Source organism: Protopterus annectens, chromosome 5.part0 (assembly GCF_019279795.1).
Source record: "Protopterus annectens isolate FY-2018-M chromosome 5.part0, PAN1.0, whole genome shotgun sequence".
NCBI classification, from domain to species: domain Eukaryota; kingdom Metazoa; phylum Chordata; order Ceratodontiformes; family Protopteridae; genus Protopterus; species Protopterus annectens.
In genome coordinates this window covers 1,964,710,725-1,964,728,224 of record NC_056735.1, presented here as the reverse complement: position 1 = coordinate 1,964,728,224, position 17,500 = coordinate 1,964,710,725, and positions in this window count along the sequence as shown.

Sequence of the window (17,500 nt, the reverse complement as noted above, 5' to 3'; positions counted from 1 at the left end):
TCTGGCTTACTGTACTGAGTATTAATTCCCATATGTTTTCACAGGACAGGTTGTTATGTTCCTTATTGAACTGACCAGGCTATAGAACACATCACAGGTGGGTATTATGTTGACATGTGCTTTTGTGGGGTCATGTTCCAATTGCACAAGTACCATGCATTGTAACAGGGGTATGTACACTTTATATCCACTGTAGCTATATGGAATCAGCAGTACCTGACCTGTACAAGCAGCCACAACCAACAATAGAGTAATCCCCTTGGTGGACAGCAGCAAGACACAAAGCATATAATAGGTTGCTATAGTGGCTATACAGGGACACATAGGTACAGGCCACAGCTTGGACACAAGTGCACCTCTATCTGAGCGTGCATGTAGGTACACAGGTGACTTCCTATAAAGCTGAGGTGACTTCCTGTAAGGCTGACTATGACTAGAAATCAGACATATCCAAACCAGCAAGGCCAATTGCAACCATGTCTCAATATATGTACACAGTCTCAGAGGCAGTAACACAAGTCAACCTGTACTGGGAGTAAAGCATACCTCATACACACATGCCATGGATACAGGCAACCTGCATCAGACAGGATAGGCGGGAAGAGTGGCACCCTGTCCACAACATTAGTACAGGGAGTTATGCTCATCAACCACACTCCTGCCCACATCAATGGTGAGCATGGACATAATGCCAACTGATGGCAACAACAGCAAGTCTCCATGGGGCATGAGAACATCGTAGTTTGCCTCCTACATGAACTCAGGCATGTGCTCATAGTTCCATCACACACTACTGTCAAACACAGACATGCCGCCATCCACACACCATCCACATGGAAGATGGCCACTGTCATCCCTCTACACAGAAATGAATGGAGAATAGTGGGTTATGCCATTAAGTGTCCAACATTGAGGGAACTGGAGAGGTCAGGGCCAGGAGTGTAATGTAAGATGTCAAAGCCATGATAGCTTACAGTGTTATGGTATAGTCTGGATTATTTGCAAGTAATATACACTGTTGATGTGCACATGGACAACCATATGAGGTCCTGTTACCTTTTTCCTGTTTATGTCTTCCAGGTACAATGCCCCGGGAACATTTACCAGCATTCACGAACCTTGAAAATGACACAATCATCCAATTCCTCATCCAGCATCATGCCATACTATTCAGCCGCAGGGCCCAGGATCTGCAGGAGAGGACCGCCCTGTGGAACAAGCTCATCCACAGGGTAAATGATGTCAGCCTGCACAACCAAAATTACGACCAGTTGCAGCATTGGTGTACAGATCTAATCTGCCATGCCCGTCAGCATGCTGCTGCTGTTAAGAGGGACCAGCTAGCCATAGGTGAGGGTCATGCCATCCATCCCCCACTGACACATGCTGAGGAGCTCCTCGCCAGCCTTGGAGCACCCACCTGCCAGACAAGCCAGTAGGCTGAAGACAGCATTGTGGAGGTGGGTGCCACCCACACAATGGAAGAGGAGCATGCAGGTAAGGCCCCAGGACATATTACTAGATCACTGTTGCTTATCCATTTTCATTTATAAAGTATCTACATGCATATGTCAGATAAGATAGTCTTTTGTTGCAGTGTAGCAATGAACAGATGTGCATAATCTCTAGTATTGTGTGTTTGTACTGTTGATGTGCTGAAATGCTGCTCCCATCCTGTACCAATGGCACAGGTGTGGCTACTGATATTACTTCTCTCACACAACTATTTAGGTACCTCTGGTATACAACTGAGGCAGCAGCCTGTAGCTGATGGGTATGGGGATGTTATGCTCAGGTTTGCCAATACATCAGCCATGTTATGGCCATGCTATTTTCCATGAACACATTTAACACACCACCCATAATGCATGCTGTACATGTTCACTTTTTGTTGGTGTTAACTGCACTGCATCACAGTGGTCACCATGGTGGCATATCTGAAGGGTATGTAATAGTCCTGCAATATACCTAACAACCTGTCTGTGCAAGATGTATGGACAGAGATGAACATAATGGTGGGACAAATGGCCTACAGTAGGGACATGTCTAAAACATTACCCTTATACAGTGGCTACAACGGTGTATACACCATTATGACAATGGTAACTGTTCCTGATATAAACAACAGCAAACCACAATACCACATTCCACACCTTTTACAACCTGTAATGTGATCCTAACATGAGCAATGAATGTGTAATATGAAATGCTATGTTAGGACAACAAATGTGGGGAATACAAACCTTAACAAACACTGGAAGGATATGTGTGCACACACTCCAAATAACATATTGTGGAAGCAGCTTGTGATGTACTGACAGCATCCACTCTTCTTAAGTACACACCTGCCATCAAGTACAGGCCCTCAATGTCACACTAAGTAATGGTCTGCTGTCCAAGAAGTATGTCCATGACATTTGCCCACTCACCTGCAACAGAGGCAGCCATGACTTGCACACATCTTACAAACCATGAAATGGATCCCATATCGAAAGGTAGCACTCAGGAGTGGGAAAAGTAGCCTTACCTCAACATTGCATATACCATGGCAAACAGTGGAGACAGTCATGTATGTGTGTATGAAGTATGGGACAACATTGATGTAGAAAATAAACAGATGCCCATCCAAAACAGATGACAAAACATGTTGCAAACTGGTCATGGAGGCTGCCCAGAAACATGCAGCAACACTAAGGGACTTGCAGGAATGTCTAGCAAGTACTGCCTGTGCAGTACCTGTGTCAAAAATTGCCTGGATTCTGCATAAGGGTGGCCTATGGGTTAGGTAATCAGACGGAAGAGTTGTCCCACATTAAACTTCATCTAGGGCTCTCTACAAATAGCATAAGCATAACATCAACTCTCCCAAAGGCATCTGTTGCAATGTGTAATGGTGTCATGAGACCAAGCCTCAAACCTACAGACAGTATTCATAAAGATATATGTGGTGCACAAGCAGCACCTCACTCCAACTTAAGGCCACCATCCCCATTTTTTAGCTTGCTGGTGCCAGTGTACACCTTTAGGTTTGCTATTCATTAACAAGAACTAGGCTGGTGGACATAGTGTTTGGAGTTTGGAACATTGCAAAATAACACTCATGTGTGGCCCATAGTTGTCTAGCATCTGCAATAAGGCTGAGGATGGGGAGAGGTGTCAACTTGAAACACAACAGTGAACTGAAGCATACATCCAAAGCTCGCTAAGAATGGCTGTATATGAACACAGTCAAGGTCATGAATTGTGCCAGACATAACTCTGACTCTACAGCAATAGTGAAGCCACTGTTTGACCTCCAAGGGCTGTGCACATGAGCTGACCTTGCATTCTGGCAGAGTTGGGGGAGATTTGTACAGCAGAGTGACCATATAATGGCAAGTGAAGACGGGCCATGCTAGTATACCTCTTCCAGGAATAGTGACTGCTGTACTTCACTTAACAGGTGCTTCAACAAACCATTGTGTTAAAGGTGGACACACTTATGCAAACCACATATTGTATGCATCTCATTCAGCATCTGTTTGATACTGCATTGGATGGCACAGGTCATATGTCACAATATCAGGTGTGTGTAATGTTAACAAATGCAGTATTGTGGCCCCATTGCATATCATAGAAGAGGCTGGCATGTCAACAACGGTGTGTACACTCCTCATATCCATGTTAAGCTGTGAAGGTTGTCAGTGTAACCAGCTCTTATTGCACATACATGCACTGCTGATGATGAGATCTGCAAATCAAAGGTCAGGCATTATTATTGACATCAGTCCTCATATCATCTCAGGTATGTGTCAGACAAACACATAGGGGCTGTGAGCAACAGAGCAAACATAACTGCCACACATATACACATTCAGCAATGCTGTGTACACTTGTGAGGTATGGTGCACAGTACATGCCAGTGTGCTGTACAGGTGCACAGCAATACTGTGTACATGGGTGCAGTGTGTTCCAGGGGAAGGAGCATCACCTACTAACACAACTCATGCATCACAAAGATGTATAATGTTGATAACAAGGATTGAGTATGGCTGCAGTGCATGCTGCTGAGTGCCATATGTCATGCATGATGACTGTTGGGTAATGAGAGATCTGTGTAATATCTTTGTGCCACCTCACCTGTAAGTAAGTGTGTGTGTGTGTGGGGGGTGGGTGGGGTGGGGGTGTATGTGTGTGTGTGTGTGTGTGTGTGTGTGTGTGTGTGTGTGTGTGTGTGTGTGTGTGTGTGTGTGTGTGTGTGTGTGTGTGTGTGTGTGTGTGTGTGTAGAAGTAAACCATAATGTACAGGTCTTAATTTACATTTCTTGTCTGTCCCTCACAGGTGGCGAGGTGGGTCAGGTCCCTCCTGCAGGCAAACTGATGTTAGTGTCCATATAGACTCTGACAATGATGATAGGCATAGTGAGGCACAGGCAGGGTTGTCAGGGGCTGAATCTGTGCCATTGGTTGACATCCCACTTTTATCCACCCCATCCACGCACACAGTCACAATGCCCATACATAGCCCATCAGCAGTGGCCATAGATGTGGGACAGTTAGTGGGTGGTGGCATGGGACAGGAAAGTGTGGTGACTATGGCAAGTGTGTCTATACACAGCAGCCATAGCTGGATGAATGGCGAGGTTCCACACAGGCAGATGTACAGGGGTGCTCGTAGGAGGGCTGCTGGCCATCATGCCCCTGGCAAAAGTGCCACAGCAGGTGCCACTAGACACATGTTTTAGGCCATCATGGAGGCACAGGCACATATGGAACATTACACCAGAGATGGTCTGAGGCTGCAGAGGGCTATTCTTCCTGCTGTACATAACTACATCCATGATCTTGTAGGTGTCCACCGTTATTTTGCAGAGGTCATGGATAGACAGTTGGGTGAGATGGTGGGAATCCTCAACCATGTGGTGTCTTTGGTAGAGCATGTGGTGGAAGGAGGGTGTTGGCCATGTGGAAATAGGTCAGCAACAACAGGTGGAGGTCTACATGGATGTGCAACATCTCATGGCTGCTCCTGTAGTGGCAGTACCATCACCAGCACTGCAGGGAAGGTGCTGTCCACACCATAACACAGCAGGCCATGTGCACATGGTGCTGGCCGGTCCCAACAGGGACACAGATCCAGTGGACAATTGTCATCATCAGGGGAGAGTACCATATCTGGGCTTCTGCCTGGTAGTGCCTGTGCAACCCCTGACAGGCACAGTTCCTGTGTCTGTGGCTGGACATGGTGAACTGAACACCCTGCCATGTACAGTCTGCAGCTGTCCAACATACTCCTGTATAGGGCAGCCACATGGAAGAACTGTGTGCACACACACACACACACACACACACACACACACACACACACACACACACACACACACACACACACACAGCTAGGGCACCTCCATACCTACACACACACCACTTCTGCACAGGCCATTTAATAAAGAACTCCCTAACCCACACATATGATGTCAACCAAATGGCTCAGCCTAGGCCTCTGGCAAACCCACAACACACCCTGTGCATATGATGATACCTGTGCCACATCCCTGTCAGCCATACCATCGATGCAGGGACATGCTGATATGGTTCTGATGCACAGGGTGAATGTACTAAGGTTTAGCAATGTAATGCTGTTTAACGTGTTGTCAGCTGGAATGATTAATGCATACACATCAGGGTGTGCAGCTGTCCAGCCATGATGCATTATAGCTGTTATTAACACTGACTGAGTGTGGTCTCCATAATGTATTATTTTTGTGTTCTAGGTGTCTGTGTCAGCAGGATGTTGGTTTGCAGTCCTTTCCTACAAGGGGTGTGGCACTGTGGTGACACACTGAGTGTGTCATATCCTGGGTACAGCTGAACACAAGTAACAGGTCTGTATAACAGTTACTGCATGTGCCACATGGCTGATATGTCTGAGGGGTGTATACAGGTGAGTGCATGGTGGCTGATGTAAGCAGCTCTTCTACAGTGGACAATGGTAAGTGTACTGGGTGGCACACACCAAATGTTTGTGAATAAGACACACGCAGAGGCTTTTGTGTTGATGCAATACACAGAGAACACTGTTCACATGGATCTACTTCATTTTGCAGTGAACTCATTTTGGCTTATGTAATTCCACCAAGACCAAATTGCAAAAACATCACATCAGTAAATAATCAGTCTGCCAGTTTAATGTCATTGACAATGGTACTGGCAGGATACATGTCCTCTTCCCCAATGTAGTGCAATCCTGGAGTTGGTAAACATAGGTGTGCTGGTGTGGTCTATATCATAATGTTGGATGCTGACAAGTTCGAAGCACTAAACTTCGAACTTGAAAGTTTGAAGTGTAAAATTGTCGAAACGTATAACAGAGATCACCATTGAGTGCAGGAAGGGAAGACTTCCCTTTACTGCACTGTAGTGCGATCTCAGAGTTAGTATATTTAAGTAGCGGGGTGTGGGGGGTGCAGGGGGGCTTGCCCCCCTGCATAGAGCATTTTTTTTGTTTTGGGTTTTGAGTGTTTTTTTTTTTGACATTCAGAATTTTTAGACTTCGAACTTTCAAGTTAGAAGTTTGACGCTTCGAAGTTGTCAGCATTTGGCAATCTGATATAGACCCATGCTGATGTGGGGGGCACAGCCCCCCACTTTGGAGAGTGTTGTGTGGTATAGAACCATACATAGTGTGATTGACAACTACTTAACCTGTTAACATAAACCGTAGACTATAACAGCACACTAAGCAGGCGCATACGCACAACAATAACTCCAATGTGGATGGCTGTACCCACAACCACACCCAACTATATATACCAACTCCAGTATAGCTGTACAGTGGGGAAGAGGGCATTTACACATCCACTACTAGTTTTGATGGAATGAATTTCTACAAGATGATTGCTCTGAAATGTTAACTTTTGCCAGTTAGTTCTTGGACAAATGATCTCCTGGGAAATATATTTTCTGCAAACTGAAGTAGATCCCTTCACATACACATACACTTACTTGGCAACACTGAGAGTAGAACCCCTATCTAGGTACTTATTGCTACTAAAGTATTTGGCCTTAATTGCACACACCACAGACCTTGTAGGATGAGGTGTGTCCCGAGCTTCCTGTTAAGTGAAGAACATCACCAGGCCTTGTACAGTATGGTAATGGGGGATGTACTGGGTGTTAATGAACAATACATAGTATGACATACTTTCATATACACATTGCCAAACACATACAGTCATAGACACATTTGACAGACCTGGGTTTAGCAGTGCTAGCTACCTTGTCAGTGAGTCCATACTGTTACAGAGTTTTTGCACACAGCACATGCATCATTGGGCTGGATAGTGTCATCAGTTACCTGTATGGTTGATGGTTACAGCAGTCCTCATACAGTTGATCTTGGGACATGCACTGGGGGTACCATGGTGTAAAGACAGTATACCCAGCACCCACACCCCACATTGGATATTGTACTCACTGAAACCCATGATAATGCTCTGACATACCCACAATCACACATTGACCAGGACTGCAATACAAACCCTTGTGTATCTAATCAGTGCTACTACAGGGATATGCATTTATTGCACATGCCACAGGGATAGTAGGGAGAGGGCTCTCCTAATGTCAGCTACATCATCATCCCTTATAATGTATGGCAAGGTTTAGTGTATATGGAGAATGTGTGCCTCAGAATGCTGTCTCCTACAAATATGCATACACACACACAACTGCACACACATACTCACATTTGCCAGGACTCAGAGGGTAACCCACGACTATCTACATATTTGTAGAACAGTGTTATGCTGGTACTGCAAGATCCAGGTAGCCCATAGGGTGAAGAGTGTAACAAGGTATATTTAATGTAAATTACAGCAGCAGCCATTTCTAAGTATAGCAATGGGGGGGGGGGTGTAGTGGGTGAGAAGGCCCTCAGAGTATTTTCAACTACAAGTTTGCAAACACACAGATACTGTTATTCTCAGTAATGCACACAGACACATTTGTCAGTACTGAGGTCCATAGGTGCAGGAGTTCCTAGGTGTGTACCAGGCTAATGTCTATGGAGATATGAGAAGAGTAGGGCATGTGAGTACACTGGTATCATGCCACCTGACATTTGTCAGCAGCCATCTATCAACTGATGCCACTTGAGTGATCCCCAGAGTGACAGTTAAATTCAACATCCAATCATCTGTTTTTCTCTTGAAGAGGGCCAGTGAGGTGCTCCAATTGACATGTATGGAATTAATATTGCATAACATGGCCTGTGTCTGAGTCAGGGACCTGTACCCAAACATGTTTTGTTGACTGTGGTAGTCTGGTTGAGGTATCCATGGCATGTGGTGCATACAGAGTGGGGTTTCCTAGCTGTGATATTCAAAACACAGCTGGGTAGACATGTCAGTGTCAGTCAATCAGAGATTGCCTGTAAGCAGCCAAGATGGATCCTTGACATCTGCACATCTGTACAGAGGACAGACAGAAATTATCCAACAGGTTATGCATTAGGATGAATGTTTTGACAGATAGAAGTCTGAAACTGATAGGTATGCCATTACTACATGACAGCAGTCCTCAATAACATATCCTAAAAACATAGTAGTCTAAAGTTATTATCAACATATCAGATCAATATCCAATAGGAGATACTTAAAAATATACAGCTCAAACAATAACAACACGATAGTCAGTACTCAGAGTCCAGTTTTGCATGCAGGGGTGTATGCTTCCAGTACTACAATCTGCAATCTACTCTTACTTGGAAAAGTACTGTTGAAAGTAGTAACGTAATGATACAATACATGCAAGTGCGATTGCATATAACCTGGGATACTACCCAAGTATGAAACACGTACAAAGAGAAAAGATTGTGATACTAGCCATATATACTCAGGTGTCTCATACAATATACTCACACCCCTTGCTACTGTAATGACAGCACATAGAAGCATGTTATGTACATGGAATTAAATACACCTTAAAGATGTCATTACCCTGCTATTTTATCAGACTGGAATGTGATCACTTGTTACCAGGGCTGAGCTATGCTTAGCAGGTGTAAGCATTGCTTAAATTGAAATGCTAAGCAGATTTACGCACTGGTAAGCAAAGCCTACATGGCATAAGCGCCTTTTTGTTTAACCGTGCGTTAGCATAACTTACCATCATGCAAACCCGCACAAACCCACTTATAGCTGCTCAAAACTGCCTTAACCACTCTGTATCCAACAGTCCTCATTCTGCCTAGCAACAAAATAAACAGCCCTTGCAGGTCTTGAACCTAGGACCCTTTAGACTATAGTCACAGCACTTAACCAGTAAGCCATCTGAGCTGTAAAAATGTTTGCTGCTTTTTCAAATATATTATTCAGTACACATACTGAATAGTAGTGAACAACTGCTTTGACTACTACAATTTACTAATTGTTAGTGAAAATAGTGTTGAATAACTCATGTTTTTATATCTAAATATACACATATCAGATAAATTGGTGGGATATATCTGAGAAGGTATATACAACACTCATGTTTACACATAACAAGGATATGGGGATATATATATATATATATATATATATATATATATATATATATATATATATATATATGTGTGTGTGTGTGTGTGTGTGTGTGTGTATGTATGTATATACACCATATTCCCATAACATGTAGTGGAGTCATACCGCAGCACCTTAACTCTCAACATCTTAGTGCAAGGGAACGTAATGTAAGTATTGCAGTTATAAATGTAGAATGTTGCTACAGTAACAGGGGTTGTGTCAACAGACATGTTGTGAAAGAAGGCTCTTCTGAAACTGACATGTACACCATCAGTTACTGACAGACAACATAAAATCATCATAGTGAAGTACCACACAAATGACAGTAACGATCCTGTGGAATATAGCAGAAATATGAGCAATAAACGTGGACAGTTTGAAATAATCTGATCAGTCGAGAGGTATACATAGAACTCCTTAGTGCAAGATGTGTGGACCAAGCCTGACAAAGGGGATGTTTACAGCCATGAAAATGGGGATATATCACAAATACTGGAGTAGATAAGCTCACACATTTGATGCATTCACACCCTCCTGTCTGTCCTAACACATATTAACTGGAGGAGCAGAGGTCCCAAGCCCACATACTTCCCACTTGTTAGTGACATACATCTTCACAGCATCCCATTGCTTTGTCAGAAATATACAACACATATGGTGGTCAGGCAACAGTACATCTGACAAATATCTGGACATTACATCACACTAGGTAAATACACTGAGCTTCTAGGCATGTCACCAAGCACTGTCTAAACTACAGGCAGACTGCCTCAACACTAACTTAATTTTCCTATGGGGGAATACACATGTAATTGCAAATATAGCAGGCACTAGAGGCATGTAACAGCATGGAGTAACAGACGCCAGTGTGAAAGTGCATACCCACAACCAATCTCAACACAGTCACAGTCACATTATGGTAAGCTTAATTAATAGTACAGTATATGGACTGTGTGAATAAAACCATCATTACATTTTCCACTCACACACTAACCCTACATATACTGGCCCAATTTACAGTGTAGTCTGATGCCTGACTGTGGTATGGGACATGTCTCAGTCTGGCCCTACAAACATATAAGCTGATAGAGCACCAGAAACTGGAGCAGCATGTGATGTCAGATAGAACAGGACCAAGAACACTGACACCTACCCCAGTCTGTACACAGGCCAAATAACGTAGTCACACTACACTGCTACACAATACTGACACTCTGTCAACAATCACCATAAGTACACAGACCTCACTACTGCACAGACTACAACAAAATGTCCAGGTTTTGTTCTCAAATATAAGCCCTTCTATACATAACATGTCTGGCAGTCTGATATATCACTGGCTTGATATCAGGAATGATGTCAGTAAATAATGATATACTGTACATATCCAACTCTTACTGCATGACTTATGGACAAAGAGTGACAGACGTGGGGGACAGAGGCACAAACACAGGGCCAATATTAACATATTGCTGTGATAAACTGAGAAAATGTCTGGTGTAACAGGGTTTGTTGTGACATATCTCTTCTGAGGGATATGAAGTCAGTAACACACATGGATGTCACCATTTACTGACTGCAATCATCAGAGTATGCTACTGCATTTATAAAGACAGAACATGTTAGAGTAACACACCAGAGCTAAGATTCCAAACTCTGGCCAATCTGCAGATAGCCCTGCAGGTGAGAGTTTTCTCATCCACATAACACTGTCATGCCAAACTTTAAATCATGCAGAACAGCCATATTCACAGATACCCTGTTAAACCAGCATTACTTCACATGTAGAACAGCAATACTTACATTCTGTTCCCATGTCCAAACATCCCCCTCCAGTTTGTTGGCCTGTCTCCACAGTGTTTGTTGTAAGAGATATTTCCAACTACCCTCTGTGATGCTGTTTGTCAGACACCCACATGAAGTCCTGCTCACAGTGAAGGAAAAGGCCAACACCTACATGAAGTGCTTAGTTATAGGAGTGTGTTTCCATGCAATTGGTTATAGGAATGATACCACACCTGTTCCAGATGCAATTAGGAAGTGGGGGACTCCAATTCATGCACCGGCCATCAGGTGATCATGAGCATTACCTACAAAAGTCAAGCTGCTCTGGATCTATATTCCATAACAAGGATAGTGTCTAGGTTGTGCACATGTCCCACATGTATGTTCTTTGACGTGGGGAAGTTTACTTGAGGTCTCTGGGGCATGTTGTGTGGACAGATTGGTATCTTCTGATGTAGCATTCCTGACCTCATTTGGTGAGACCTGGCTATGTAAATGAGGTTGTGATTGCACCTACATGGACAGTATGATACGGGTATTCAGTGGAGTTAGTGGTGTCTGTCCATACAGGGCATGGTATTCCCTTTGTGGGGTACATTTGCAGACTCTACAGTTGTTGCAGGTGTCCAGTGGGGACCATGGTAAAAGGGCCACTGTACACATTTATTTGGCTATTGAGGGGATGGAACAGGGTGCCATGTTCTTTTACTTGCTGGATAACACACACTCAGTCAGGAGATGTAACACATCAAAGTACTTTCTGATGTCAGTGGCACTGTTGTGGTCAACAGGAATGTAGTCCACTGCTATCACACCGTGCTTACAATCTGGGAGGCAAAATAATATACAGTGGAACTATTAATATAGTGGTTGTTGCCTAGCCAAGTGTGTTTGAGTATGATACGTAGGTGGAGAGTGTTCACTGACTAATATAAGGGTTGTCTATATTGCTCACTAATCCATACTGTCACATTTAGGGCTGTGGATTATTTACACCAACCTCTCAGGTATTTGACACCTGTTGGTCTTGTAATGTGGACATTGTGACATATACTAGGTCCTCAACATAATAATTTAGCAAATCCCACCCCACAATGGATCCTGTTATTACACAATCACATCAACCCCCACACAGGATATTGATGACAGACACAAACACACTCGCCAGTACTGAGATTCAAACCTCTACTTAGCTATGTATTGCTGCGACAGTGTACCACATTTATCACATGTGCCACAGAGCTTATAGGATGGATGTTGTCCAAAGGTACTTCTAAGGTGAGGAACAACACCAGCCCTTGTAAATACTGGCATTGGGTGATGTAGTGGGTGAGAGATCCCAAAAAATATTTTACCCTACACACACATTTACATTTGCCAGGGGTGACATTCAAACCTCTATTGAACAATCTTTTCAGACCATGGTGTTACACATTTATCACATGCACCACCGACCTTACATGGTGTAGGTTTGTCAACTGATACTGCTAAGGTGGATGATATCTGCAAAAGTCAGGCACTGGTATGTGTACTTGGTGTAAATGGGGCCAAAATCTTTGAGGTACGGATCTATATATGTTGATATATGTACACACACACAAAAACTTGCTGCGGATGAGATTCAAACCCATACCTATGTAGTTATTGCTGCTACATTGTTCCACATTTATGGCATGTGCCATGGAGCTTACATGTTGGAGAGCTGTGCCAAGGTATCTTTGAAGCTGAGTGACATCAGCAGCAGTGTAAAGGAGGGGTAAGGGTAGCGTGAATGACCACAAAACCAGGTTTCTACAAGTATACACACACTCTCTCACACAAACACTCACCAGGATCAGGATTAGATCTCCTACCTAATTAGTATGCTGCACTATAGTATTACACAGTTATCACAAGCGCCACAGAGATTATATGTTGGAGAGCTGTCCTAAGGTATCTTTGAAGGTGAGTAACATCAGCAGCAGTGCTAAAGGAGGGGTAATGGGAGAGTAGTAAGTGTGAATGTCCATAAAATCAGGTATCTTCAAAGTCACACACACACACACACTCTCTCTCACAAAAACACACAATTTCCAGTGCCAGGACTAGAACTCCTACCTAACTAGTTTGCTAAACTACAGTATAGCACAGTTATCACAAGCACCACATAGCTTAGAGAGGACTTGGCCAAAGGGCTATTTCAAGGTGACTGACATCAGCAGGAGTGCTAACATGGGCAATGGGAAGTGCAGTGTGTGTGAATGGGCCATAAATCTTTTCTCTGGAAACACACATACACACTCATTCACACACAACTTTACATTTGACAGGACTGAGTATACAAATGCTATATGAATACTGATTTGTACTATCATGATACACAGTTATCACAAGCACCACAGACACAATAGGGATGAGGGCTACCAAAAGGAATGTCTACAGTGATTGACATCAGCACATCATGTGATATTGGTCAATTGGATGTGTGGTGGGTGGGACAGGTCTCATAATGGAATTCTCTCTGTTACTGCCTGTTTCTCTCTTCCTCACATCTCTGTGTATGTTTGACATATTATAGTGTGTTGGCCTTGGATATGTGTGAGTATTCCTTTCCAAATGTGTGTGCACAGCATGAATGGTGTACACTTTGGTGTATGTGCACAGACATATGCAAATGACAGATATGTATAGTCCACTGTGTTGTCAGACATGGGCTTCATTTCTCTAAGTGTAGGAGCATGCCCAGTATGACCTTCTGTATCGAGTGTGTGAATCCATTCCAGGTAGGGTTGTACTCCAGTCCAGGGTTTGGTGTTCTACACCTACAGCTAGCAACCTGTTTTTGCAGGATATCTGTAGACAATATGGAGTCACAATGGGCAACAGATAGTTGGATACTGTAACTATTGCTGACTGTGCTGCTTGTGTTACATGGTTGGTGTTAGCAGAGATATTCAGACATATGTACTGTTTTACACTGTGATGTATTATGTCATCAGCTACTGACAGATATAATTATTTGCTGACAGTTATTTTCTGGGAAATAGAAGATGAATGAAGCTGTGCCCAGTATTGTGGTCCGCAGCCTACAAATTCTAGCACACTCATGCCATTCTGGAGGGGTAGCTGCAGACACTTGCTGATGGGTCTATGTAAATGGTCCAGCGCTTGGTACTATGGTGGCTGAGGATCCCTTTCTTGGACATATATTGACTTAACAGAATGGCCATACCTCTCAGCTGTACAGATTCACCCAGGTTATCCAGAGGCAGGGCTCATATATCTGGTCATTTCCTCTTCACATTGTGGTTTACAAGCAGGTTTGCAGCCACCCATTACTGAGTTTGCAGACAGGGGAAGTATGGACACACATCAGAGTTTCAGACTTCACACACTCCATGACGTCCATGCTTCTACACTCCCTACTCTGTTATGCTATCCTTGTAGTCTGTCTGTGTAGGTCTGGAGAGGGGCTGTTCATCATTGCCATCAATTGGAGATCTTAGCCCAGCCTTTCTTTATGGTCATCTTCACCTGTCCTGTTGGTTGAGGCTGGTGATGGGTATGTGAGCCTCACTGACATGCATGTCTGTGTCCTATGGACACACATTTGGGCACCACATGTACTGTCGTAAGATTTGTCACTTTGTCTAATACTGCCTAGTATGTTGACACCAGTATTTGTTATTGATTTCATGCTGCCCATATAGGTGTCCACAATCTGCTGCCATCCCATTCAGCCACCCAATTCCCAACTACTATCAGAACATACTACTCCATTCAGTAATTGATAGGAAGAGTGACTTACCTTGTGGCTGTGTCACTATTGAGGACAGTGCTGGAGGGCTGACTATGTCGGATGCACATAGTACACTCCCTATACATGGTAAAGCACAGGTAGTGTCATGTTTGGCATCCCTTTTACTGTGTGTGCGAGTCAGAGAGAGGTGTCATTTCCAGGGTCCCTACTATGTCAGTGTATGTGCTATGCATTGCCTCTTTGCCAAGGCCTGGGCATACTGGGCATGCCACATGCCTACATGGGGCAGGCTCAGGTAGTTCCTCCTCCGAGTCACTCTGTGCCTGTGATGGCCTTGGCAATGGTGGAGGGCTGTGTGGCCTTCTCCCCTGCTGTTCCTACTGCAGCTGTTTCCACAGGATCATATTATGTAGCATGGCGCATACTATGAACACTTGTGTACATGTAGCTGGAGAGTACTGCAAGGCTACACCGGATATGTCCAGGCAGCAGAACCATGACTTGAGCATCCCAAACACATGCTCTGTTATGATTCTGGTTTGTGTGTGTGACTCATTATGGAGTTCTTATTCAGGTGTGTGTGTGTGCATTTCTGAGGGGTGTCATCAGCCACAGCTCCAATGTGTAGCCAGCATCCCACACTAGGTGGCCATATGGGATGTTCCCACTAGCAAATGACTGGTACAGCTGTGTCCTATTTCTCAAAAGGGTTTGTTTGATCTGAAAGCTCTGTTTTATTAAACACTTGTTCAGTATGAGCATTGCTTGGTTTGTTTTATGCTACAGTTGTGTCATATGCCAGATGTGGGAGTCGTGATAGCTTCCAGGGCTGCCAGCACACACATTCAAGATAATGCCCTGGGCATTGCACATGATCTGGCAGTTCATGGAGGGGAAGCCCTTGTGGTTTATTTAGACACTACCCTGCTCATTGGGTGGTGCTTTGATGTGTATGTGCATGCAGTCTATAGCACCCACTACCTCAGGGTACTGTGCTATTTGGTCGAAGAGACACATTTTTCTGATCAACACCTCACGGGTGTTGGGGAAATATATGTGCTCACTGGCATGCGCTGACATGGCATCCAGGAACTGGTGGAGTACCCTGGATGCTGATGCCTATGAGATCCTCATGATATCCACAGTTGCTCTTTGGAAGGTACCTGTAGCTAGTTTTCTTAAGCCTACATATACCTTGGTATCCACTGGGATGGGTTCCCCTCTGTTGGTTCTGTGTGTGAAGCGTGGCCAGTAGAGGTCAACAATTTGCTGTAGAATGTCCCTGTCCACCCTATAGCACTCCACTATTTCCAGCTCATGTAGCCCCTGGTAGGTTACCCTGGGTCTGTATGCTCTTCTCCTCCTCCTCACTGTGGGTTGGTCATCAGCATTCACATCCTCACCACCCTCAGCCTTTTGCACATATTGATGTATAAGCATGACAGCAGTCCCTAATATTTTGTTATTTTTGTCAGATAAAATTTCTCCATCTGTGTACACCAGTGGTGCAGAGTTTGTGGGAAAAACCAGACAGGAAGGTGTTTGCCTAGTTTATAGTAGTGTTCTAGACTGTTCCGTGTATAATTGGCTGATTCTGATGCATTTCACCTGCCAGTTAAGTTAGTTCTCCTTGATTGCCTTCCTACTGCTGTTTTCCCTTTCTATTGCCATCCCATTTAAGCCCCAAGGTGCGTCGCACATACCCAATGCTGCTATTTCCTGTTTTTTTTTTTTTTGTTTGAAACCCGGTGTGCGCACAGCCATTTAGGCAGTGTCGACACTGCTAGGCAGCCTCAGACACACTTCCTTCCTTAGTTCAGCTTAGTTTAGGGCAAACACAGGCCACAGAGCTCCAATAAACTTATAGCATGCATGACACTCCCACTTATGAGGTTATCCACCTCTTAGACTTATACAATGGTGTTGCTGCACCTACACGGTTGGGTGCAAGCTAACATTGAGAGGATGTCTGTGATTCAGTATCAATACCCTCATTTGCATAAAACAGAATGCTAATTCATAGTTACCACACTCACACTGAGCCTTCCCCCTTAGCAAACACTATTCCCTGGTATTGTTGTCTTATGCATGCCATTGACTATTATGGCAAAATGCTGATCTGAGTTTAAAAGCTTATTTTCCATTTTTTTTCTTAACTTTGGGGCGATCCCGTTACACCGCTGCCTTATGCTTAAACATCCGAGATCGACCAAAAAAGAATAAAGTTGTTTTTTATAAATTTTCAACTATTTCTCATGCCAATGGCCATACATTTGGCCATTGGCATGTCTACTACATTGAATACGTACTTTCTTTCGAGCTGTCATCTCTCCATTTTGTAATTTGCAGAAATGTATTCGGTTAGTAACCAAATACATTTCTGCAGGTTACACTATTCCTGCACAGATGCCTGCTTGCTTCCTGGATTGCT